Source organism: Anastrepha obliqua, chromosome 4 (assembly GCF_027943255.1).
Source record: "Anastrepha obliqua isolate idAnaObli1 chromosome 4, idAnaObli1_1.0, whole genome shotgun sequence".
NCBI lineage: Eukaryota > Metazoa > Arthropoda > Insecta > Diptera > Tephritidae > Anastrepha > Anastrepha obliqua.
This window is the reverse complement of record NC_072895.1, coordinates 439,299-465,523: the sequence shown is the minus strand read 5'-3', so window position 1 is coordinate 465,523 and position 26,225 is coordinate 439,299. Positions and strand designations below refer to the sequence as shown.

Genomic DNA, 26,225 nt, shown 5'->3' with positions numbered 1-26,225 from the left:
TAGCTAGAAAATCATAAATTAGAAAAATGTTGGTCAACTTCAGTACAAAATTTCACTTGTTACCAAACATCTAATATGCCAATACTGGTTTGTAATGAAGTGAGAAGTTTACTTGTTGCCACAGCATTTAAGCTGCCGACTTCGTAAAGCGGTACTTCCCATTGTTCTCTTTTTATAGCTTGCACTTATTTTTTATTCATTTTAAATACTACAAACCAATTCTGTGCTGTATGGAAATTGTGCAACTGCCACCGGTTAAGCAAAAAGGGGGTAATGGGGCGAGTTTCTGTCCCCTGAATTGAATCCTTCTACATGTAATGCTAATAATGGATGACTATTAATGCTTGAATAATATTTGATTGATTCACTCAATGCGAAATTAACTCATTACTCGAACTTAAGCTCTTTAAAAAATTGAAAGAAGGTGGAACTAACACAACTTATGTTTCATGAAAATTAAACGACCGGTCGGCAAATGTCGGAAAAGGGTATGATCAGTGATTGCCTGAATATGTACATATGTATATAAAGCACGGCCCCGATTTAGCGAACATTCAATTCTATTATTTAAAACCGCTTATAATGAACAACCTAATTTTATTTACTGAGGCCATATGTATGTATGTACATATGTATGTAGGTACAGAGTGTTTGGTGACAGAATAAGGTTTTAAATTTGAAACTTCTCCCAAACCGCTTAGCGTTTGACAATTATTGTGTTCGATAAATCGGAAAACTGTTGTATTTTTGTTTCAGATTAGGAAGTTGACACTTTAATTTTATGGAATAATCATCAAACAAGAAGTGCTGAATATGAATTAAAACTCTATTTTTATAAGTTGCTTGTGCCAGATGTTACTATAACTATTCTTCAGAATTTTTTTAATTTTTCACTAAAAATGTTGCTTAGTATATCACCTCCTTGAGCGCAGAGCAAAACGTGGGCCAGGGAATGCGAAAAATTCAATGCGCACCGTCATGACAATTCCTGTACATATTTCACTTTAACTTTATTTTATCGATTTTTAAACTTTATTTGCCATCAAAGATATATGCATATACCTTTTTTATATACAAATAACCGTACTCACACTTCGCGTTCACTGTTTATGTGCAACTGCCAATCAAGTCTCGCATTGCTGATCGATCGCAGTGACAGGTGTTTTACAACAAGTAGGGTGCGTCTGCGCATATCATTTTTGTATGCGATCGAACATATGCTGACAAATTAACCTAAAATTCTCGATGGCGGTTAAGTGGAGAGAGTGCCTACTTTCATACATAAATTCCTCTTCAAATATGCATACAAGTACTAATGCATATTCACAAAAAAAAGTTAAACAAATTATGCATAATCTATTCGTTGGCTCAATGTAACAGCCGCTGAACTCCCTAGTGCCCGTACATATTTGAATGAATGAAGAGAAACGATATTGACAAAAAGAGGGTTTGCTTTTCAAAGAGTCGTAGTAACAATAAAAAAGTATAGTTTTATAGTTAACTTAGACATTCATATATGTACATATAACTACAGTGCAAATGAGTTACAAAAGAATGTAGAAAATTGTTTTATAATGCATGTGGCTTTTATTCTCTGAAAAGCTTTGTGCTGATTTATTCAAGTGAATTGCTCATTTACTCAGACCTCCATATTCTAGAATTTACACTTTTATTTCTTCTTCATATGTTCTGAAAGGTAAACCAATCCGTATGAGACTCCTCTGCATGTACATATGTACGTATATCTGTTTGGAATTTTCTGTTATACTACGACTACACCTTTGCTGAATTTCAATTCGCCACTTCCGTTCTAATGTATGGCATTTCGCAGTTGACAGACTACCGTTTTGTTGGACACTTCTGTTGGTCAGAAGAAAAGTTAGCAGAGGTGAGGGGTAACGTTCAAATTGAAAGTTTAAGTCGCAAGTTTTGCAAAATGTCCGCGATTAAAATTTATGAAGACAGGCTATCCTAATTTCAAATGGAGTGACAGAAATGGTAAGAAAGAAAAACATGAAGCGATAAAAAATTATATAGAACCTCTACATTTTCGTTTAATGAAGGTCAAAGTGAGGTGGCTATGCACACAATCTGCAGCTGTGTTCGACTCGAAATTTCTAGTTTCATATTCTAAAATTTGCTAATAGCCCTTTTGGTTTTTAAAACAACGTTTAACGTAATACCCAGTTTCCATTTCACTCCTAACAACGTTTTTTTGATGTGTCGAAAAATCGGTCTGCTCGATCTATTAAAACTATCTACCTAAGTACCCCGATTTTAGCTGTGGTGAACAATTTTTTCAGTATTATGCTGCTGCGTGGATTAATCCTTCAAGAAATAATTACTTTAAAGGGGAAAGAGACTAATATTTGGATGCAAATTGAAACATTTTTTGCAGTGGAAAAAAGGTCTGCTTTGTTTTTTTGCGTCACTATTTTCGGTGCTACCATTTTAAAAACGTAAAAAGTTGGGTGTATAGACACCTTTTTCGGAATATTGACATTTTTCAAAAAAAAGTAAGTGAAAAAAAAGTAATCGTAATCGTTGCTTGCTCACTTATGGACGCAGTATTGCTTTTTGTTTAAAGTGCGGCTGTGATATGTATCTCTAATTGTGCGCTACTAACATTCGTTAAGGGTATCAAACCTCAAATTATAGAAAAAGTATTTTTAAGGAGGTCACCTATACAACCAATGGCAAACCTTACAAAAACCATCTGTCGTTCAGAGTCGGTAGAAAACTGTGGCGCCTCTCTTCAGTTGCAACATCAAAGGAAAACAAGTTCAGCTGACTTAATAAGTCAGGAAAAACAATTATTTCTTACGAGTTCTGCAGCGATGAGATTCACATATGGTTCTCAATTAAACCTGCATGGCAAATTTTACACATTATTTTATTAATATGTAGAAACATATAATGAAATATTACGAACTGAAAACTATTTAAAATGCATATTTCATATGACAATAAAACAGAAAAAATTAACATGAATTAATGATATTGAATCAATTACTCTCATTTTTCTATAATAATTTAAGTTTCCGTACAGTTTTAACGAACTTGCGTACCCATATAAACAAAAACCAGCTGAATAACGCTCACGTTCACATTTTGTAGAGAGTAGAAATGCCCAACATTTGCATGGTGCGAGTACAACAGTTTGCGGAAACATGCTGAGAAAAGTAAACGAAAATTTGGCAGCCCTGACACAGGGCGGAATAAATAAAATAATAAAAGAAAACTCCGTTATCTTAAAAGTGGCATACATTCATACATTTATACTAATAAAATAACCTAAATTTATATGCTAATGTCTGAATTGTCTAATGCTAGTTACGTATTTTTTTCCAAGTATTTTATACGTAGGTTGTTTGAAAACTCATACCTATATGGCTTAGCAAACGAATTTGTGATTGAAGTTTGTGCTTCATTGGAGGTATCTTTGAATTACGATTTTTTTGGAAACAAACAATTTTTTTTTTTTCAACTTTAAAATCTTATTTTGAAGCTTTGGTTTTTTTTTGTTCTAATTTTTAGGGAACTTTCTGTGGCAACGCTTTATATTTGGTAGATATTTTGATAAAGAATTTAAAAACAAGTCAAAATAACCGATGGAGGAGAAGAAGAACCGATACATAAAAACTAGTGAAATCAGTAAAATTAAAATTGCTTATTTATCTATGTGCTTTCTTGTACTTATTGGATATCCGGCGATCATTTTTACACCTTTTGTATGCATGGCTGCCAAAGCGGGCGGAAGCCAATGTTGGTCTGCCTGGAAGGAGACACAATTCCAAAAGCTAACTTATTTAGACTTCCCCTTGAGCGTAGACACAATACATTTTTATGAAGTGCTCACAAGCTAAGGTAGTTACAATTTAATTAGCAAATTATAATAGTTTACAGCTAAAAAACTCAAGAACCAAACCATCCATCCGAAAATGTAGATAGTATTTGTTTGTCAAAGAGCTCCTCTTAAAAAACCATTTGCCGTGCGGAACAACATCAAGACGCACGCCACAAGTAGGAGGAGGAGCTCACCCAAACATCTAACAGAAGTGTATGCGCCAATTATTTATTTATATTTTTCTGTCGTATAGTTTTGGAGATATCACCAAATAACTGTCTTGAATTAAAGAAAAAATTGTAGATCATAAAAATTGAAAATATCCGAGAATACATTAAATGATCGAACAAGCGATATATAAAGTTAAAAGTAATTAAATATGCCATATTTTGTTTCTGCTTCATTTTTCATTAAAACTAGAATTTTCCAACAAATAAATAGTTTTGTATATTAAAAATATGAAAAATTTCGATTTACATTGTAATAAATATAAATCTAAATAAAATGCAAGAGCTTGATTTTCGAAAATACTTTTTTACCCAGTTCTTAAGATATAAATATAAAAATGCTCGGGTAAGCAAATTATTATTGATTTGTAAACCAGTGTTATCAAAGGCGTTAACATGTGGCACGAATTTTGTTATCTAATACCAAAACTCAGGTCTCCTCCCCACACTTCTCACTATAGTGTAAACTTATTCGGGCGCTTAGGTGGACTGTCAATTGATCGGTTGACGTTTGCTATTTTTACGATAAAGCACTTGGAAATAGGAAAAAATGAACAAAAAGCAAATAAGCTGTAATAGCAGCATTAAGGCGGAAGCCGTAAAAGCCATATGTGTTTCATAATTTTGACGGGGAAAACACTCACAAAGGTACACTCGTATGAAGAGACAAACACACTGAATGGATAAGTGCGAACGAGGCAAAAACAAAACAAATTATTTGCCCATATAAGTATGTACATATACGAGTACTCACCCGTATAAAAGTGAGCACCGATTTTTTTTTGGATGGTGATTTTATCATTAAACATGCATAGGATTTAGTTGAAAGGTGAAATGAGGAATTAAATCCGCTCCTTAATAGTTTTCGCTTTCGCCGCATTGGAGTTTGACCAACTCAAATTCCCAATAATTGCATAAAGACGACTTGACGCGATGAATTCAAATACCAATAAATTTTTTTTATTTTTATTTTTAAGTAAAACAAAAAGGTTGCTGCGAGATACAAAACACGCAGGTGAGACACATGAGAAAACAAATGAGCTACTTACAATACATTAAGTAAGTTTAACATGCATGCAGTAGCTACTTAATAAATGCAGATATAAACGAAAGGAAGCAAAATGTTTAAATTGTGGTTTTAGATGATTAGAGGCATAATGACACAAAATTGGCAATTGTGGCTCCTTGTTCACGTTATTGCGGCAAACTTCCCGCCCAGGTAATCAATGCTGTTACAAAAACAAAATAAAGGAAAACGTCAATAACACAAAAACACATCTTCGAAACAGATGTTGAGGCGAATTTTGTGGACTGTAGTCAAATTAAAGATTTTCTTTTTATACAGATTGACGTTTTGTATTAATTTTTTTTGTTTAAACAATTTTTTTTTAGCAATTCAATATTATGCTAGATTTGCCATAAATAACAATAAAAAGGAAATATGGTACCCATTCTATGTTTCCAAAATATATAGGGATTATTACTCCTAAAATCAATTATATATATATATAATCGGCGCGTACACCCTTTTTGGGGGTTTGGCCGAGCTACTCCTCCTATTTGTGGTGTGCGTCTTGATGTTGGTTCACAAATGGAGGGACCTACAGTTTCAAGCCGACTCCGAAAAGCGAATATTTTTATGAGGAGCTTTTTCATGGCAGAAATACACTCGGAGGTTTGCCATTGCCTGCCGAGGGGCGACCGCTATTAGAAAAAACTTTATCTTAATTTTGGTGTTTCACCGAGATTCGAACCAACGTTCTCTCTCTGAATTCCGAATAGTACTCACGCACAAACCCATTCGGTTACGACGGCCACTAATCAATTAGCCTGGGTAAAAAGATGTCTTCTCTAGCTAGGGATGTGGGGCTGTGCGTAGATCGGGTAACCAAATAAGGGTTGCCATTGGAATAATTATAGTGTACCATGCAACAAGAATGACCGACACAAATATAGTCGACACCTGATTCACAATCGAACCATAACAGATTGATAAAGAGAAACATGCTAATCTGTACCTGATTATAATTATCATCCATATAATCGTTTTTCGTTCAATTTCAATGACATATACACCGATTCAAAGCTTTTTTCTGAAGGACAAATATTAACTTCGATGTGTCGGCTGCGTAGGTTTTTGAGAAGGATGCATGGAACAGCTTTTTAATACCTATTATAATTGGAGGATTTGGAAATTGATTAGTACCTTTGATATTAGGAGCACCTGATATAGCATTCCCACGAATAAATAATATAAGATTTTGATTATTACCTCCTTCTCTTACACTATTACTAGTAAGTAGTATAGTAGAAAACGGAGCTGGTACAGGATGAACTGTTTATCCTCCATTATCATCTCTAATCGCTCATGGAGGAGCTTCAGTAGATTTAGCCATTTTTTCATTACATTTAGCTGGAATTTCATCAATTCTAGGAGCAGTAAATTTTATTACAACAGTAATTAATATACGATCTACTGGTATAACATTTGATCGAATACGAATATAAAAGAAGAACAAGAGTAAGCGAAAGTAAGTGGAAGATCAGAAACATCAAGGCTCTTAGATTACAGGGTTTGACCAACAACCATATTGAGAAAGAAAATTATGAGGGGAATTTCGGTTTGTCACGGGGGCTTCGGGGCTTCCGAATTCTGCACCATTCGTCCACATGCATTCACACACTCGTCCATTCAGTCCTTTTTCACATGGCAATGAAGTGACATTATTTGTTTTTTTTTTCGTAAAAAAATCGCTTAGTGACTCCAATTACATCAGCTTATCAACTGATTCTGTCAAATTCGCTGAGACCCGGAAAACGGTCTGTTATTGGCCAGGCGCCACCTTCTGCCTATTACGACCTACAGGGTCCGACACTTGAAGTTAACCAACTTCAGACCGCTCGCGTAGCTTATGTACGCTGATCAGCTGTCTGTTAGTTGGCTAAATTACAATCCAGAGTACTGTTAACAAAAAGTAAAGAAACAACTTGAGCGAAATCCCCGACGAAGTACCAATCAAATGGCATACTAAAAAATAATCTCAAAGTCAAGCCTTATAAGATCCAAAAGGCGCATGATCTCACACCAAAGCAGCAACATGTCAGACTTGAGACTTCGCTTGGCCGAAAGCGGTCAATTTCCGAACATTGTGTTTTCTGACGAGAAAATTTTTCAAATTGAGCAATTTGTAAACTCCGAAAACGATAAGGTTTATATGACCGACCGTTCATTCGAGAGTTTGGGTCATCGATTGACCATCAGGAGACAGCACACGTCACAGGTAATGGGTTGGGCCGCTGTAACTGCAGATGGGCGCTCCCCAATCGTTTTCATCGAGCCTACGTCGAGATAAATGCGAAATATTTCCGGGAAAGCATTCTGGAGGTTGCTTTGAAGCGGTGGGCAGACAAACAATTCTGTGGCAGACCATGGACGTTTCAACAGCACTCGGCACCGTCTCACAAAGCTCGAGTGAACCAAGGATAGCTAAAAAACAACGTTCTGAACTTTATAACGTCCACACAATGGCTCTAAAATTCACCCGACTTAAATCCGATGAATTATTCTCTTCGCACCATTTTGGAGAGCAAGATCCGAGCTAAAATACCTGCAAGTCACATTGGGGCAAAGGTGATCATATCGAGCAAAAGTAAATTGATTCTTATTTTTGTATTATTTTCACACATTTTTTATTTCGAATTGAATAAAAGTAATTTTCCAAACTAAATTCATGGCCTTTTTAATTGGTTACACTTCGAGTTCCGGACTCTGTAGTGTTTAATTTTAGTTCAGTTACTTCGACTGATATATGGCGTAATTTTTTACCTCATAAGAAATTAGTAGAGCGGATGTTAAAGTAGGTTTCAAATATTTACCGTGGGCCGGGTTGGAGACTCGTTGTGGGTATGAAACACCAAAGGATAAAAAAGGGTTTCTCTAATAGTGGTAACCCTCGAAGTGTATTTCCTCCTGAAATACCATCTGCCGCTCGGAAGCCGCATACAACTGTAGGAACAACACCACAAATTGGAGAAAAAGCTCAGCCTAATATTCAACAACACGCAAATTTTAATATGTGCGAGTATATTAACAATATTATACTTTCGCTTTAGTGAAACATATCAAGAAATTAGAGAGAAAGGCGTCACTAACTGAAATTGTGACTGGAGTTATCAAGCTTATGACTTACAGTTTCTATAGCTGCGTAAGAGTCTCTAAACTGTTGAAAATGTACCAATACTTGCTCTAGATTCATATGAGGGATTATGAGTCTTGCTCCATTTTTGTTAACTTTTGTTAGATTCCAGTACATTTACAAAAGTAAAGCTGTGATATCTAGCGAGTTTTAAAATGAAGCATACAAATTTATGTCAAATATTTCCACTTCTATTGCCTCCATTATGGCCGCGATGTGGACGCGTAATTACTGGTGTATGTGTGTATGCACAATTTGAACACTTAAATATTCCTACAATAAGCACTCAAGTGTTACTGCCTCATCAAACAATTGCTGTTTCAATACCCGTAAGCAATTGGTCTGTATTGCCATTCACAACTTTTTCTCGTTTTTGACTGAGTTTTTGTAGCATTCAAAGCAAAAATTTTTGTATTTTATGTGGAGAAAGATATTTCTTTGGTACTTACTCAATCAACGCCTTGGCGCCCGATGTTAGCAAGCAAACGCTACCGATGACGCCGACGACGGCACTGATGCCGGCCAGCAGGTTGTTGCATTTGTTATGTGGTGGAAATTCGACGACTTGCATCTGATGGCGCGTTTTATAAAAGCTGTGTAGATACGGGCCCAAGTCAGGTGTTTGTTTGGTAATTCAGTTTGTTAAAATCGTATGTGGTATAAAATTACCATGAAATATGCGGAAATGAAACATACAAACATACGGAGAGGAGACATTAAATGAACTTTATATTTATTAGTCGCGGATGTCGGATTGTATGATATTCATTTAAAATTGTCAAAAATAGGAGCAAAAAAGTCTAATTTATTTTAGTTATAAAGCTTTCATATTTGATATCTACAAATCTATTTTTGTAAAAATACTATTCATGATTTATTATTATTCGTGCAAAAACACAACTTAGTGAGACACTGTAAAATCGAAATTTGATCGAATCAATCTATAATGACTTTCGAACCAAATCTAATTTTTGTGACTGATTACCATGTCTTGAATGTTTTGATTTGTAGTTAAATATATTTTGTAGGAACAAAATTCATATTCTTATTAAAGTTAACGTAGACTCATTAATGCATACCGATTCTGAATTTAAATGGCATCATTTTGTAACGAAAGTTTCTGAATATAAAGGTTATGTTATTTTAAAGTGGGGCTTGGGGGGGCTCCTCATAAAAAAACAGTTTTGTCGTTAGGAGTCGGCTTAAAACTGTAGGTCATTCCGTTTGTCGAGCAACATCAAGACGTCGCCAAATACTCGTAGGAGGAGGAATTCGGCCAAACATCAAACAGAAGTGTACGTGCCACTTATTTGTTTTTATTTATTTTGTGAGATTGGGCTTGTTTTGTATTCATTGAGGACTTTGTGTGAAAACAAACGGGTAGAGACTTATCTTAGTAAAAGCTATTGTACAAAAACTTTGAATTATGTTTAATAACAATCATACAATGGGATCTGATTTACCTCATACTTGTATAAGACCATGAATCGGAACCAACTCATTCACATTCATTTTATACTTCACAAGCATACAACTTTGAAGCTTTATTCACAGAAATTTTTACAATCTAGCTGTATTTTATTCGAAACATTGTCCAACATTAGCTACACCTTTTCCTCATCATAGACTCCACGCTGAAAAAACTCCTTGTCTTTTGGAGCGATCTAATCGGAGCGGCTGTATTGGATTGAATGTGATAGTAGACATAGTAAGTAAGTAGATATCGTAAGTAGCGTAAAAATACACGTGATTGAAAGTGAAATACACGGGATTGAAGTGAAATTTTGTTAGGGATGTAGAAAAAAATGTGTCGGCTGTGGTAGACTGCTGGTAAGTATGGAATTTTATAGTAATATAATTTGTTTTTATTTTATGCAAAACTAAACTTAACTAGTTGTTCTCTGAGGATAACTTTAAATATAAAATCAAAACAAGCCTTTATTGTATACTAGCTTTAACCCGCGGCCCCCTCGCGTAGGTGTAGTTTTGAGGGATTTAGGATATGTATATAAAAGAATTACAAACAATAATTCATAGAAATTGTTTATTAATAACCATAATATTACAATTCCCGGCATCCGTTGCTATGTCTCGTTGAATAAAATCAAAACAACCAATCAGAAAAATATCAAGCAAAATTATTTTTATTAATTTTCTATCTCAAACCGTTTTTGAACTTTGCATTTGGGTCGTAGTTGAAATAGTGGGAAATAGGAAAAACTAAGATTTTTTAGATTAAATTTAAGCAAATATTCGATTATTAGTGACGAATGAGAGTGGTGGCGCGGCCTGGGGGCTGTGGGAAGGGAGTTTCATCATAAAAACATGCCTATAACCTTCATTGGGTGAAAATATGAATGTATAAACATTTTTACGTCATTTGGTGTTGTCGTTTCGTAGTGATGCGCGAACAACGTACAGACATTCACCTTTATAGTATAGATTGAATTTTTATACTTTAGTAATTTTCATGCTTTAGGTTAATCACTTTGCTCACTCTTTGTAATGCGTCCCCATTTTCTAACCAGTGGCATTTGCATTTGTAGACTTGAAAGATTGTCACAGTTTTGTTATCTTCATAAACCATATGCGTTTTTGTTGATCTTGATTTAGTTTCAATGAAAAAATTTTTATGATTTATTTGCACAATGTGATAAGATATACTATAGTCGCCTAGGTAAAGTGCATAGGCCGACTATCTCCTCTAATTTGTGATAGCCGATTTCTTTCTTTCTTTCCAACATGCGGAAAACTCTACGGTTGCGAATTTGTCTGCGAATTGTAGTCTTCTGTCACCGCTGCTATTAAAGAATAATAAAAACCAACAGATAGCCGACGCCTCTAGCTTTTTTTAGTTCATGCCCATTGACGACAAATTAAATCTGATCAGGGTAGCACTCCTTTCATTCTGGGAATTTAAAAAAAGTAACAGGGAGGAAGAAAGGCTATTTAAAGTTACATGAATTTAAATTAAAATTCGAGTAACTTCGACCTATATCGGATTATATTATGATTGTTGCATATATATTCTCTTGGTGGGTTCAAAATTCCAAAATGTCCAAATTGGTCTATTCGAAAATTTTAAAGTGTACATTCTTGACTACTACTGCATAACGCAAAAAAAAAATAAATAAGTAAATAAAATGGTTGCGATAATGGATTCTGGTACCGATGGCAAAAGTTTTACGTTTATCGGCGATCTGAAAGCTTATGTCAGAAAATTATTTTAGGCTAGTCAGAGCTTTCACGTTTTTGCACATTGTTATAGTAAATCGGCATGGCAATCTATGTGATCGTAACATTTCTAACTTAGTGGGCATTTTTGTTTCTTTTGCGAAAAAGAGCTATACATATTGATAATAGAGGGGCATAGCGGGCTAAAATGTAGCATAAAAATATTTGCCTTATTTACGAAAACAAATTTTTCTATACACACTAAAGAAATTGCATGGATTTTTTCGAACTTAAAAAATAAATAATAATATGGCGGAGCTATGAAATATTGACAAATTATTAACGGCTAGAGGGAAAACGCAGAAGCACGTTAAAATTCTAAATACCAGTTGAACAATTCACGTCCTTCGTGGCGTTCCTGGCTTTACTAATTTTCATCGAGAGAATGAAATAAGATTTGGTTCTATAGAATTAATGTACGCATTTAGTGGTAATCCTGCCTTTAGCGCTTTGAGTCAAAGTGGCAATCTGCGCAATAGACTACAAAGCCCTGAGACTACAAGGTAGAGGGACTTTGCTCAGCTAGGGTTTTCCATTTACAACAACATTTATTGACTGCTAAAGTACTAAAGAATTCCGGTTAAACTCTCTTAGAAGGCTAATTATGAATGTACTTATACATTTTTGTATTAGTTGAAACACAATGAATTACTTGGCTTATCTAGATAATGCTAATCAAAATATAAAAAAAACACAGCAAAGAAATGTTGAGTTTTTGTCGCTTTGGTAAAGCCAAGTCTATTTTTACTCAGCCTTTCCTCCGTTAACATTGGCAAACCTTTTTCTTGAATGAATGAAAATAATGAAATTTTATAGGATGTTTTTTTATATGAGAGAGGATTTTACTTCTCATGTAGCTTCTTGGTTGAAATTACAAGGCTAGCATTTTTATCAGTGTCATATTTGGTTCCAAGTAAGCAAATCGTGTACTACTCGAAATATATATTTGTAAGTATGGAACTACGAGGTCACATACTTTTAAAACTAGTGTTTCAAAATCGTCTATGTATTAGATCTGTTATGCAAGTATGTCGAGAAGTTGTTTCCAATTTTGACATTTTTACATCACCGCTCGAAATGCGCGATGTATTCAAAATACCTTGCATCGGCAAGACTTTTACTATTTGTTCTAATGAAAAAGAATGTTACAAGATTAGCAAAACTATTTATTTTCCTCAAACTTTAACAAACAAATAAATGTATAGCGGATTATTCCTTTCTTGGTGATAAGAGAGAGTTTTGTTCGCGGGTTAAAGATATTACATACTTTGATTTTGTGAATTCCTAGGAATGCATATAAGAATTTATTTACGTATTCCACGTTATTAATTTAAGATGTCTGTAGTTATTGATTGATTAATTAAAGTTTATCATTGCGTACGACGACGATGATAATAGAACGATAAAAAATAATAGTAAAGGCAAATGATTACCAGCGGAAATGTATAGGTATAAGGTAGAGAGTAAACATTTATAGATTTTCAAGGCTTGTACATAAGTTGTACATGGTATGCAAATGTGCCTTTGCTTCAAACTAATACAGAACGATTTATACGAGTATGTGTGCAATTGCTTGATAAACCCGCATTTTAGATTTTATGATTTATCACTTAATTAGCAACTCACAAATGAATATCCGCTTATGACTGATAAATAAATGTCTCGATTACATAACCATGCAAATATGCGTACAAATGTATGTATTGGCAGTTGTTTTTGTCATTAACTGGAGTATGTATGTATGCACTTCATTTCCACAATATCTCACAGATGACCGCGTTGTGATGGGGCGGGCGTTTTCTCCTGCCATGATTACCTTAGAGTAAGAAATGAATTTTGCGTGTACACCAACTGATATTTTCCGCGAAAACTGACACTTTCAGCAATGGATTCAAATGCGAATATTCCAAGAACTTTTAAAGCAATCGCGCAATTGGGTCACTGAAGTGCCGAATTTATGCACCGCAAACGCAAAAAAAACTCCAACGCAACGTTTCAGCTGTTTATTAGTACAAGAAGTGGAGCTAAGTTTAATTATATAAGTGTGTGAATGTTCGTAAAGATTTCCACGATTAATATTTTATCCAGATGTGCATATAATCAAGTGCAATATGTCGAAATGTCGCGAACCGAGATGCAAAAGGGGCAGGATGTCAAGATCGTATTTTTGTATATCTGGCTATCTGTTGAGTGGGAGTTGTACACTGCGCCCGACGTGTTTATCAACTGGTTCTGATATTGGTGAGTAAGCTTTCGTTTAATCGACGAGCAGCGAATAGGAAAGCTTTTTCTCCAAGTGCTACGGTTCATTCTGTGAAACATATAACTTCACACAAATACCAATGTAATCACATTAGCATGGACTATATGTATATGTACTGCCGGCGGTTGTGGTTAAGCAGTAATCACACATGTATGTATGCATTTATGAGCCTTGTTTTGATAAGCGCCAGATTGATAAACAAAACGGAGAGAATGGTCTGATAACAGTAGGTGATTGACTCATTCGATAAAAAAAGTGAAAAGCTGGCCGAGAGTCGAATTATTTGAGTAAAGCGAGCAAATTTTAGTTAGATTGAGATCGCTTAAAAAAGCTCCTAGTTGTAATAGTGAACTAAGACGCGTTCAACTTTAAACTGACTACGTTACGTTGATGTTTTACTTTTTAATTACTTGACTTATTTTACCGAAAACACTAAATTAGCTTTTCTTGGAGTGTTTTAAATCCACGTTATTTGAACATTATTTTACTACTAATATTTTTATTGTATAACGAAAAATACTTTTTTAAATACGAGTACTCTCGCTATTGTTTTCACTTTAGTACAATAAACTTCAAATTCAAAATTAATATTCTGTATTTTTTAAATCCATTTCACTATGTATCTTTTGATATTTTTTTAACATAATTTTTTAAAATTACACTAACGTAGCAAATAGTGTGCGTTAAGGTTGAATTATAAAAACGGAACTGCTTCAAATTTTCTGCATAACTTTTAACCCTTCAAATTGCTGAAGCTCAAAAGGCGGAAACGTAAAAGAAAATCCATGTACAATAACGACAAACAAGTTCAAAGTATTATATTACAAAGAAAATATCATAAGCCGTGCGAGCTACATACCAGTCACATGATTTCAAATAACAGTCGCTTGCCTCTATAAGAGACGCCTTGCTATTTTTTGCCAGCCGAAGGACGCTGGAAACAAAAGGCTTTAATTTTAATACTTTCACACCATAAGAGTTGAACTATGGACTTGACTAAGATTATAGGTGGTGACGACGGATCATATGGAGAGTATGATACTATGTTACCTATGTTATGTTTATTCGATCTGATTGTGTTTTCAGAAATTGTTATGAATACCTAAATCTGTGACTTCAACATCTATAAGCCCAACACTACCCGAAAAATTCACAGAACCACATTTTTCTTTTCTGCAACACAAAATTAAGACAAAAGTTAAATCTCCTCGAGCGGAATCTGGAAAATACATTTATGTTTTGAATATCGTTATATGTTTGCTTTATTTAATTTGCAAATCAAATTTTGTACATATGTTTATATATATGTATGTGTGTATATAATAAGCGCTTACAGTCTTTTTGGGTGTTTGGCCGAGCTCCTTCTCCTATTTCTGGTGTCTTGATGTTATTCCACAAATGGAGGGACCTTTTTAAGCCGACTCCGAACGGCAAATGGTTTTATGAGAAGCTTTTTCAGCGCACTCGGAGGTTTGCCATTATCTGCCGAGGGGCGACCGCTATTAGTGATTCACGGAGATTCGAACCAATGGTTCTTCCAAATGGTAGTCACGCACCAACCCTTTCGGCTACGGTGGCCGCACAAATTTTAACAAAATATATTTTTCCGAATAATCGGTGAAAAACATCCAAAACATCGATGGTAGCACAAAATAAATGACAATCGAATACGAGCTAATATCGCCTCTAATGTTGAAACGCCCAGAGTTGTTAAATGCAGGTAATTGCTACAAGTAGCGCAAAATCATATATACGAGTATATCGTATTTGGGTTTTTATTTTTTTTCCATAACTTCATTACGCGTAAGCAATTTACAAATGTAATTAATTCTGAAATTTTAATGTTCTTCCCATCACTGTAGGGAGAAAAAAGCTGTAGTTCGCTCAACAAAAGTGCTAATTCTAAGTCTCGTAGGGAAATTATGAGGGTTAACAAAATAAAAAATAGGAATTTCTAAACGAGAAAGCATAGATTGTGTTGAAAACAAAGTGAAGAATCAATAGTGCATATGTATGCATGTAAATACATGTTTAATATATACATATGTACAAAAATCACGAAAAAAGGGGAATATATAAGTGCGCTCGTTTATTAAAACAGTGCGCAAAAGCACTCAGAAAAAACAAAAGAAATTGATAATTCACGTCACATTGGTGCAGTTGCATGAGAGAGATGTGAAAATGCGAACAAGAATGCACGAAAAAAACAAAAAATTATGCAAACAACACACGAATAAATTGCACAAGAGCGACGTCACACACACAGCGATTTGCCAAATTTGGCGAGTGCAAAGTAGTGGTATCACGATCGGCGCCACCTTATTATTCGCTCCATCGTGGAGAATTAAACCTTTGAACAATACCATATGTTAAAAAATGTGAAAAGGGCAATTCGAATTCCGACAACTCTTTATCACATTTGAGAAAATATGTACTGACAAATAATGTTAAGTAACCTGCAGCGTCTAGCGACTTCAAAAATAACCTAAGTATGGCAGATAACTTCATATGGGGCCCTCCGCTGTGGTGGAAAGAATTCTGTCCATTCGTGTCACACGTATTCACACCAAGGATGATAGATTACGAGGTTTGCTACATGCTGAAAAGATTTCAGAGGTGAGCTACTTAGCAAGTGAGCTACAATCTTATCGCCATCCGAAATCTGCGCGATAAATTCTCACATATTCAAAAACTCGTCCAATCATGTCTTCATTCAGAAGAAAATGTCAGTGTTTTTGTAATTAAACCGTTTCGTGACCCACGTGACGCCAGCCAATCAGCTGATTCTGTCAAATTACCTCAGAGCCGAGTAATCTCCTTTGAAATCTTTTAACCATTCGTATTCACACACTCGCCCAATCATTCGTTATTTCGATTAGATTAGATTACATTTGTGGGGACAAGTCCAAGCACTCAGTCAGGAGATCATTCTACTACACCCGGATAGATTTCAGTAGAAATAATAGAGATAATTATTCGCAAAGGCAAATTTATTTTAAGTTTTTTTTTTTATTACCTTTATTTAAGCTTGTTAACTAATTCAATATATTTGAAAATTACATATGTAAAATGTTACAATACAAATACGAGGTAGCTTTACTTCAGAGATATTTTTGAATAAGGTTCCCATTTAACTTTTAATAGAAATTTCTATTCAATTACAATATCACGAGATAGGTACTAAATGAAAGATGTTGTAAACAATTTACCTACATCCCTACTAATATTATAAATGTGAATGTAAGTTTGTTTGTTACGCTTTCACGCCAAAACTACTTAACCGATTATTACGAAACTTTGTACACATGTTTTTGGAGGTGATAGAAGTAATATAGGGTACCTATTGGTGGATAGGGTTTGAGATATATGTAGGTCAAAACGTGGACCCAGGTAACCTTCGGATGTGTATGTACAATATGGGTATCAAATGGAAGCTGTTGGAGAATCCTTTAGTTCAGAGTACTCTTCATGCCGCTCCGTGACTAGGGTCTCGAGATAGAGACCAAAACGTGGACCCTAGAGTGTGTTTGTACAATATGGATATCAAATTGAAGCTGTTGGTGAATGCTTTAGTACAGAGTATTTTTCATGCCGCTCCGTGACTAGGGTCTCGAGATATAGGTCAAAACGTGGACCCGGGTAACCTTTGGTTGTGTATGTACAATATGGGTATCAAATGAAAGCTGTTGATAAGTGCTTTAATACGGGGTAATTTTCATACCTATTGATGACTAGGGTCTGGAAATATATGCCAAAACGTGGACCCGACGTGTCTTTGCACCGAATTAAACCAAACTTACACACATTGTTAAGTAAGTATTGAAAATTGGTTTCGTAAAGTTTGGTTGTAATTCGGAACACTGGCAACGGGTACAGCGTTCTTTTGAACCAGCCATAATGTCGTTTACTTTTTTAACGCTTGGGGCGGAACTGAACTGTCAAATTGACAGTGTGAGTTACAATGTGTCAATATTTCTTTTTGATTTGGATGCCATAAGAAGACGTAAGTGCAAAGTGTAAAAATTCTTTGTGAATTTTTTTGGATTGGATTTTGGAACAGTGAAAATTTCTTACGAAATTTGAGAATTTAATGTGAAGTTCGAATGTTCAAATGAAATTATGTGTTCGTGGAAAAAAAAAATTTTTCGTTTTTGTTTTTTTTTTTTGAAAAATATAAATGGATAATGGTTAAAAAAGCTCCAAGCTTAATAAAACATATAAATTGAAACGAAAAATTCATGGATGATCAGGAAAAAAGACGATTGTTTCTTAGTTATTCATTTGCGTTGATTTGAAATTCAAAAACAATCTTCTTTTTTCCTGATTTTCAATTTATATTTTATATTTACTCAAAAACAAATAGAAAAACAAAAAATATTGTTTATACCAAAGCGCTTGAATAGAGAATAAAGAAATAAATAATATGAAAACAATATCTTTTCTGTTCTAAACCATATCTATTCTATTTTAGTGTGCCCAGCGAAGCGGGCCGGGTGTGCTAGTAGACTATAATTATGAACAATTGTGTTGCAAAAATAGAAATGAATTAAAATGTCAGGTGAAATACATAATACATTCATTTTTCGGAAACACCTGTAATCATTTGGGGAAATTTCAAATTTATTACTGAAATATTACACTGTGCGACAGTGATTTTATACTTTTATGGAGATCTAGCACAACTTGTGGGTATAGAAAAACTAAACAAAATGGTATAGGAGAAATTTCCAATACACCCCCAAAATCTCATTTTATGGCCATAAAACCGTTTTTCAGCAGGTTGATGTGAAGAATCACTCCTAACTTCGCCAATTTCCATCCGATGTCGAATTTGTTTCTTTAGATCGAAAGAAAAAAAACAAGCCTTTTTGACAGTGTGTTGACAATTTTTCTGAAATGACAACTGACGAGGCTGTAGACGGAAATATTTGGAATTTTTTTATTTTTTCTCTATTTTTTCAACTTTGACATAATTTTTACGATATTATCCGATATTGAGGATTTTTTTTAGTGCACTACTGAAAATTTAATTTTGCGTCGAATGAGTTATATTTGACTGTAATTGAATTAAAATTAATAGAGTTGTGTGAGTTTTAAGATTTTTTTTTTTTACTAGTTTGGTATGTAGGCATCGAAGCATGAAAATGATAACATCATTATAAACACATAATATTTATTGGAGTATTGTGCAGGGCAGCACTGTACGGTATGGTACGGTGCGGTACGGTGCAGTACACAACGGAACTGGTTCCAAATAGATGACAAAATTTAGAAAGCTATATCCAAAATCATGCATACAACGAATTACAATCCCAAGAACAGAAGGAGGAAGAGACGTTATAGACATTCATAACCTGCACAAAATATAAAATACATAATCTTAAACAATTTTTCCAAAACCAAACATCTAATCTACATAAAGCAATAGTTATAGCAGACAAAAACTTTTCCCCACTAAACCTTCACAACACAGACCATATAATAACATGTAAAACAATGGACGAAAAAAGCCACAAAGGCACATATAAAACCATAATTAACAATATACCAGATATAAGATTTATTAACAGAACCAAATAAACCTTCTTCATTGAAATTAGCACCCCAAATTATACAAATATACACAGGAAATATACAGAAAACATAGAGAAATACGTTGAGCTTACACAAGAAATAAAATGCATATGGAAACAAAAACGTGTTCGAACAATCCCATTTATAATATCAGCCAATGGTATATTACAGAAAACATTTATACCAAATCTGAGACATTTAGAAATACACCCTAATATTCATCCCAGAATTAAAAAAATCGGCGAATCTTAAAACGTGCAATATAGCAAGAAAATTCTTCAATCTAAAGAATTACAAGAACAATTATTAAATGGCAAGACTCGAAACTCGAAAATAGATACCAACTACCAACACGCCTTAAACCTACAAACCATCTCAGAAACACATTTACTATTATAATATATGCGACAGCTACAGTAATCATATTAAATAACAATCAACAAATTTGTACCGATAATATTGTTAAGAGCAAAAAATTCAATAATAAACCCAAATGGAAAATAGGCTGGAAAACAAAATCAACGCACTCAGAAAAAAATAGGTAGTCTAACGCAATACAGGTTTAATGCAATGCAGGTTTAAGATCAAAAAAGCTTATCATCAACATGAAGAACATTATAAATCGCAACGAAAATATATGATACCTCCCTGCAAGAACCAAATAGAAGACTTTGGAAATCCATCTCGTCGCACTCAAAAACAATAGAAGAATGCTCTTTGAATTAAAACGGAAGAACAAAATCTTTTACATATATCACAACAAATAGATCACTCAATAACCACAAATCAACTTACAAATATTATCAAAAAACACATAACTGGAAAGCACCCGGAACCGAATATTTTCTGGTAGAAGCAGTTTACAGCACTTCATAGTACATTGGCAACACAAATAAATTATATAATATTTTAACTAAACCAGAGGAGCAAGCGAAATTTCTCACACATGGAAAAATTTATATTACCTAAAAACTCAGACACCCAAAATCCAAAACACCACAGACCTATAACTTGTTTACCAACACTACATACTATATATAAAAATTATAACATCAGTAATAGCGACAAAAATAGAAAAGCATAGCAAACAACATAACACTTACAGAAGAGCAAAAAGGGTGCAGGAGCAGGGTGTAAAGAGCAGCTTAATATTGATAGTGTAATAATGGAACAAACCGAAAAGTCTCAAAGAAATCCTGTAACACGTTATATCGATTATACAAAACTTTTGACTCAATACCCCACTTATGGTTACAAAAAGTTCTTGAAATATATAAAATTGACTTACAAATACAAAACTTTCTTAACTTAACTTTCTTTCTTATCTCAGCAATTGAACGAATAAAATTAAAACAAATGAAATAAAAATAAATACAAATATTTCAAGCCGATTCTTTAAGTGCGCTCTGGTCCTGTTTCGGAATAAACCCCATCTCAAATACATTAAATAACACGCAGTATGGTTTCCAAATAAAACATAGTACGCAAACATTGCACAAAGTAAACCATTACATGGATGACAAAAAAATGTACGCACCTAATTTTACACAAATGCAAAGTATTCTGAAAATAGTTCTCAAAACAAAGGCATACATTGGTATGGAATTTGGAATTGAAAAATGCAAACTTTTACACATAGAACGTGGAAAATTAACGCTTCAACTACAGAAAGACACTGGATGGCGAAATCCTCAGTAATATGAAGGCTGACGAAGCATACAAGTACCTTGGTTTTGAACAAAATACGAAAATTATCACCGAGTGATTAAAATTCAATTAAAAAAGCCATACAGACATAGGCTCAAACTTATACTTAAAACCCAGCTAAACGCACTTAATACATTTAAAGCTATAGACACATTCGCGATACCCATATTATCATATTCATTTGAAATAATTAAATGGATAGCTACGGATCTCGAAGATCTCAATAGATTAACTATATCAACCCGAACTCGTGCACAGAGCGGATCACGATCAAGCGGAAGAGGACTTATTGATATACCTACATGCACTACATACACAATACACAAATAAAAAATATAAGAGAATATTTTCACAACCAGCAAACACAAGTACACAAAGCAATATCCTAGTCAGATGATGATTTCACCCCACTAAACTTAAAACAGGAAAACACAAATAATAACAATTGAGACAAAGAAACAAACGTGGAAACAAAAACCAATACATGGAAAACATATCAACATAATGCTTAACAATAGAATAAACACAGAACTATCTTACAAATGGTTAGCACAAGGCCGTCTGTTTCCGGAAACTGATGGGTTTTTGCTAGCAATTCAAGACAAGATAATTGCAACGAAGAGCTACAGAAAATACAGGGTGGCTGATGAAAGCCGCTACCAAAAAAAAATTGAGTAACTTTTTTTCTTTTTAAGTTATCTGTTCCATTTTTGTTTTAATTTGCAGATTGATCTTTAAAATTTATTAAAATGGATAACTGGGACACGCAAACAAGAATTTGGATAGTCCGCCGCTATCACGCACTGGAGTCCGTAGTTTTGGTACAGAGAGAGTACAGGCGGATGTTTGGCGGCGATCCCCCGAGCAGATGGACCATAATGAGACTGGTGAATAATTTTGCTGAGCAAGGAACAGTCGCAAGAAGGCCTTATCATCGAAACCCACCAGTTCGGACGGAGGAAACGACCGCTGCTGTAGCTGCAGCTATACAAAGCAATCCAAGGGTTTCAACAAGAAGCTTATCTGCTCAACTTGGTGTCAGCCGACAGTCTTTGCAAACAATAATGCACAAAGATTTAGACTTATTTTCCCTACAAAATTCAAATGGTTAACAAACTGAATGCAGCAGACTTGCCGATTCGCTTGGAATTTTGCCAGAAGATCCTGCAAATGGTGGAAGAAGACCAAAACATGTTAAACTGCCTTTTCATGTCTGATGAGGCCCATTTCGATTTAAACGGCAATGTGAACAAACAAAATTGTCGAATATGGAGTACTTCTAACCCACAGATACTCTACGAGACGGAATTGCATCCTCTTCGCGTGACAGTGTGGTGTGCGGTTTCTTCACGCTGTATTGTCGGGCCTTATTTTTTTGAAGAAAATGGTCACACCGTTACGGTTACTGGAGACCGTTATTTGAAAATGCTGAAAGAATTTTTCTATCCAGAACTACGCCGAAAGAGAATTCCTTTCAATTCTGTGTGGTTTCAACAAGATGGGGCAACGTCTCACATAGCCCAGACTGTTATGACAGAGTTGCGACGAAAATTTCCCAATAAACTGATTTCAAGAAACTCCGAATTTCGTTGGCCCCCCAGGTCGCCTGACCTTACTGCACCTGACTTTTTCTTGTGGGGTTTATGTAAACAAGAAGTTTATAAAACAAAGCCAACAAATTTGGATGAACTAAAACAATCCATTCGGGCAACAATTGCGGCTATTCCTGTCGCAACTCTCAAAGCAGCAATGAACAACTTTTTACTAAGATGCTGCACTTGTGGCAACGAGCATGGGGGGCATTTAAATTCAATTATTTTTAAAACTAGTTAAGCTACATTTAATAAAATTTAGTGACCTTCAACTTGAAAAAAAATAAATGAATTCCATACACTAAAAAAAAAGTTATTTGAGTTTCTTAATGTAGCAAAATTCATCAGCCACCCTGTATATCCTCAAAGAGAACTTAGATTCCGGTATTTAAGTGCTATCAGCAAAGAGAGACAATAGAACATATCGTAAATGGATGCTCAATACTTGCAGGAACCGATTACACCGAGAGACGCAAATGAACCTTACTACAAATATGTACCTCAAAACGTAATTGAAAACGAAGAAGTAAAGCTTTACTGGGACTGAGTGATCCTTACAGATTTAACAGTTACAAGCAATAGACCAGACAACACAGTTATAAACAAAAAACAAAAAGAAACATATCTGATTGATGTTCCAGTCTCTAATGATAATTATCTTATCCAAAAAGAACAAGAAAAAATTCTAACTATTCTCCGATCGCAATTGACGTTTCGACTTAAAAAATATTTTCCTACTACATGTTTTAGAAGTAGTTAATACTATTCCTTTTCAAAGGCACTATTGTTTTAAATGCACTACATCAGGTTTTATTTAACTTAGATGTTACCAGCCTCTGGTTGAGAATTGAGAAATTCCGTTATCAAGGGTGATCAGATTGGATTTACTTTTCCATTAGGGGGTTTTTTTTGACAGATCATGCGTGACTATTGTCAAACTAAATACATATTGGTAGTATTCATTGACATTTAATCTGACATTTATCTATATCCTTTAAACTGCCGAATACTGCTAATGTTTTTCAAGCAGAAGTCTTTGCGGCCTTATCTCTTGAAATTATGAAGGTGACATCGTTACTGTCAGTGGCCCTCGATATAGAGCGATGTTATCCGACTTTCTGAAGCCAGAGATCGACAATATCGACTTGCTCACCTGCCTTAATTGTCTATTGCTTACAAATATTTGCTCATGCATTTTTGGTCTATCTCCCGACATACACATGTACATACATATACATATGTATATGTAAAAGTCTAGTCAACAATAAATATTTTACTTGATTTATTGTTATTGATAATAAAGCACAGTAGGCAGGAGGACGCAACTGTGTATAATCATTTTCATTGTCGTATTAAACTAAAAAATGTGTGCATGAAAAAATATTAATGGGATCGGTTTATCTTAATTTTACGTTATATTTAATATGAAGATCAAAGAAAAGATTCTTTAAATTCAATGATATTTTAGTACAGTTAGAAAATGTGGGACTATTATGAAAATAAACCCAAGTCATAATAAAAATAATGTCATCAGTAAGATAATGTTTATAAAAGAAGTGTTATTGAAATTTAGCAAAAATAAATTTTACACCTTGCATCAGTCACATAATTTAAGTGCCAAAATAAATTCGTCCCTACTTTGTTCGGGTTTTGTCGTAAATTTCCACAACTTAATTGTATGATTCTGTACCTTTCACTCTAAATCTGAAATTGGGATTCAGTTTCAAGACTTCACCCCACAGAGGAGATAAAGAGATAGATTTCAGGAACTAACTCAAGAAGGTTGGTAGGCAGGTGAAATGGCTGAAGTACCACTCTGGCACTCCCCATTATGAGACCTCTAACCGGCAGATATCTACAGTCAGTCAGAGCTGATTGAGAAGATAGAGAAGATTGGTGAGATTTAGGTTGGCGCACAGCCCCAGGCTGTTGAAGAAAGGAGCACCCAGTGACCTTAATCGTCTAGCTGCCAAACTTGGACATTTACAGAGAAAGTTCCCAACAGTCTCCTTCTCTGAAAGGCCGGCATATCTTCTGCGATAGGGGTTAAATGGTAAACCTAGCTTTTCCGCGTGTGAGCCGATCGTCCCATGACCGGTTAACACAGCTACGAGTTTGCCCTCCGTATATTGCACTGGGCCAAAGGGTTTTTGAAATAGCACATGCAGAAATGGAGCTCCATGCTTTCTCCGCTAAATCAAGAACTAAAATCCCGCTAAAACTTTGCCCAAACCCTTCATTTTTAGACTGAATATTCAAAAAACGAACGAAATAACACGCGAGGCGCTTTTTGAAGTTTGGTTAAGCAATATGAAAATGGCAAAGCTTGAACCAGTTTTAAATAATGTTTTAGCAATTTTTGTAAAAGATATGAATGAAAAGTTTAAAACACGTTTAAAAAAGCCATGCTATCTAGCCGAAGTAAACATAGATTTTTGCATGCTATTTCTGATTAGCTATGTAAATGAAAAAACTAATACTAAAGAGTTTTTACATAATGCAGCATCGTCCACTTTAAAAAGGAATACAAGTCTTGGAAGACGAGAAAAACAAATTTCCGAATGTTGTGTGAAAACAAAACTGCGGAAGTGTTTAAGAACTTATAAATAATCAATGCGACGATTATTTGATTATGGTAACTGAGTTGATAATTCGCGTTTGTGGAAAAAGAGATTTAGAGGGTCTTGTCGATGAAGTGGTAAGTGTTTCCTATCAAGAGGTACATACTTATATAAAGAGAGATTATCAGATCATCGGTTTCAAATAATAAACAACAATAAAGTGGTTGAAGCATATGGTTAATTAATTTTGCAATCGCTAATGCATTGCTCAAGAAGAGTTTTAAAGTCTTTACCGGATCTTATAGATGAGTATGAATAATAATTAATGTGGGTGTACTGGGCATAACTGGTACAAGCAAAAATTACGGAGGGCAATTTGTGAGACGAAGGCATATTTTCAATGTCACCTCTTTTACTTGGTTCATCCTCGACCAGATATTGCCGATCCATCAAATCTGTTTTTACAAAATATGGACTTGCTATAATTACAATATAAAGGAAGTGACTACAACTAGTATTGAAACCAACCAATTCAACTTTAAAGATAAAGCTACTTTCATTTTCATAATGAAAATTTGTTAGGAGCAGGGGTGGGTTTTAGCCAAAGTTGTTTGTCTAAGAACTCAACCTGAAAAACTGAGAACTCACATATCAAATTTCAAGTCAATTAACTACCCTAGATTAGCAAAATCTTACACTGTGCGTTTTTGTTATTATTAAAGAATGTTTGACGGTGGGAACCAGCTACAATTAACCTAAACCTAAACAAAATTAAGCCTGACACTCATGTCTTATTATTATATGCATACTCGTATTTATTATGCTGGTAAGGTTATTAAAATTATTTACTTAATTATTGTTTTATAATCAAAGTAATATGTTTAGTTTTACAATCTCTTAGTTGAGATTTCTTAGATCAAAGCATAGCAGTAATTGGAAAACTAGTTAAGCGTATAATTAATACCAGAAAGGAAGGCAATAAACATAGAAAATATATGCTCATGTGTGAGAAAAAGTTGGTAGA

The 26,225-nt window shown here is 34.5% G+C and overlaps 1 protein-coding gene across 1 annotated transcript in view; it reads right to left on the bottom strand.

Annotated features, from left to right (window-relative positions):
• Nucleotides 1–26,225, bottom strand: part of LOC129246358 (uncharacterized) — a 108,573-nt gene that overhangs the window by 62,888 nt on the left and 19,460 nt on the right. The gene's annotated exons all lie outside the window — the stretch shown is intronic.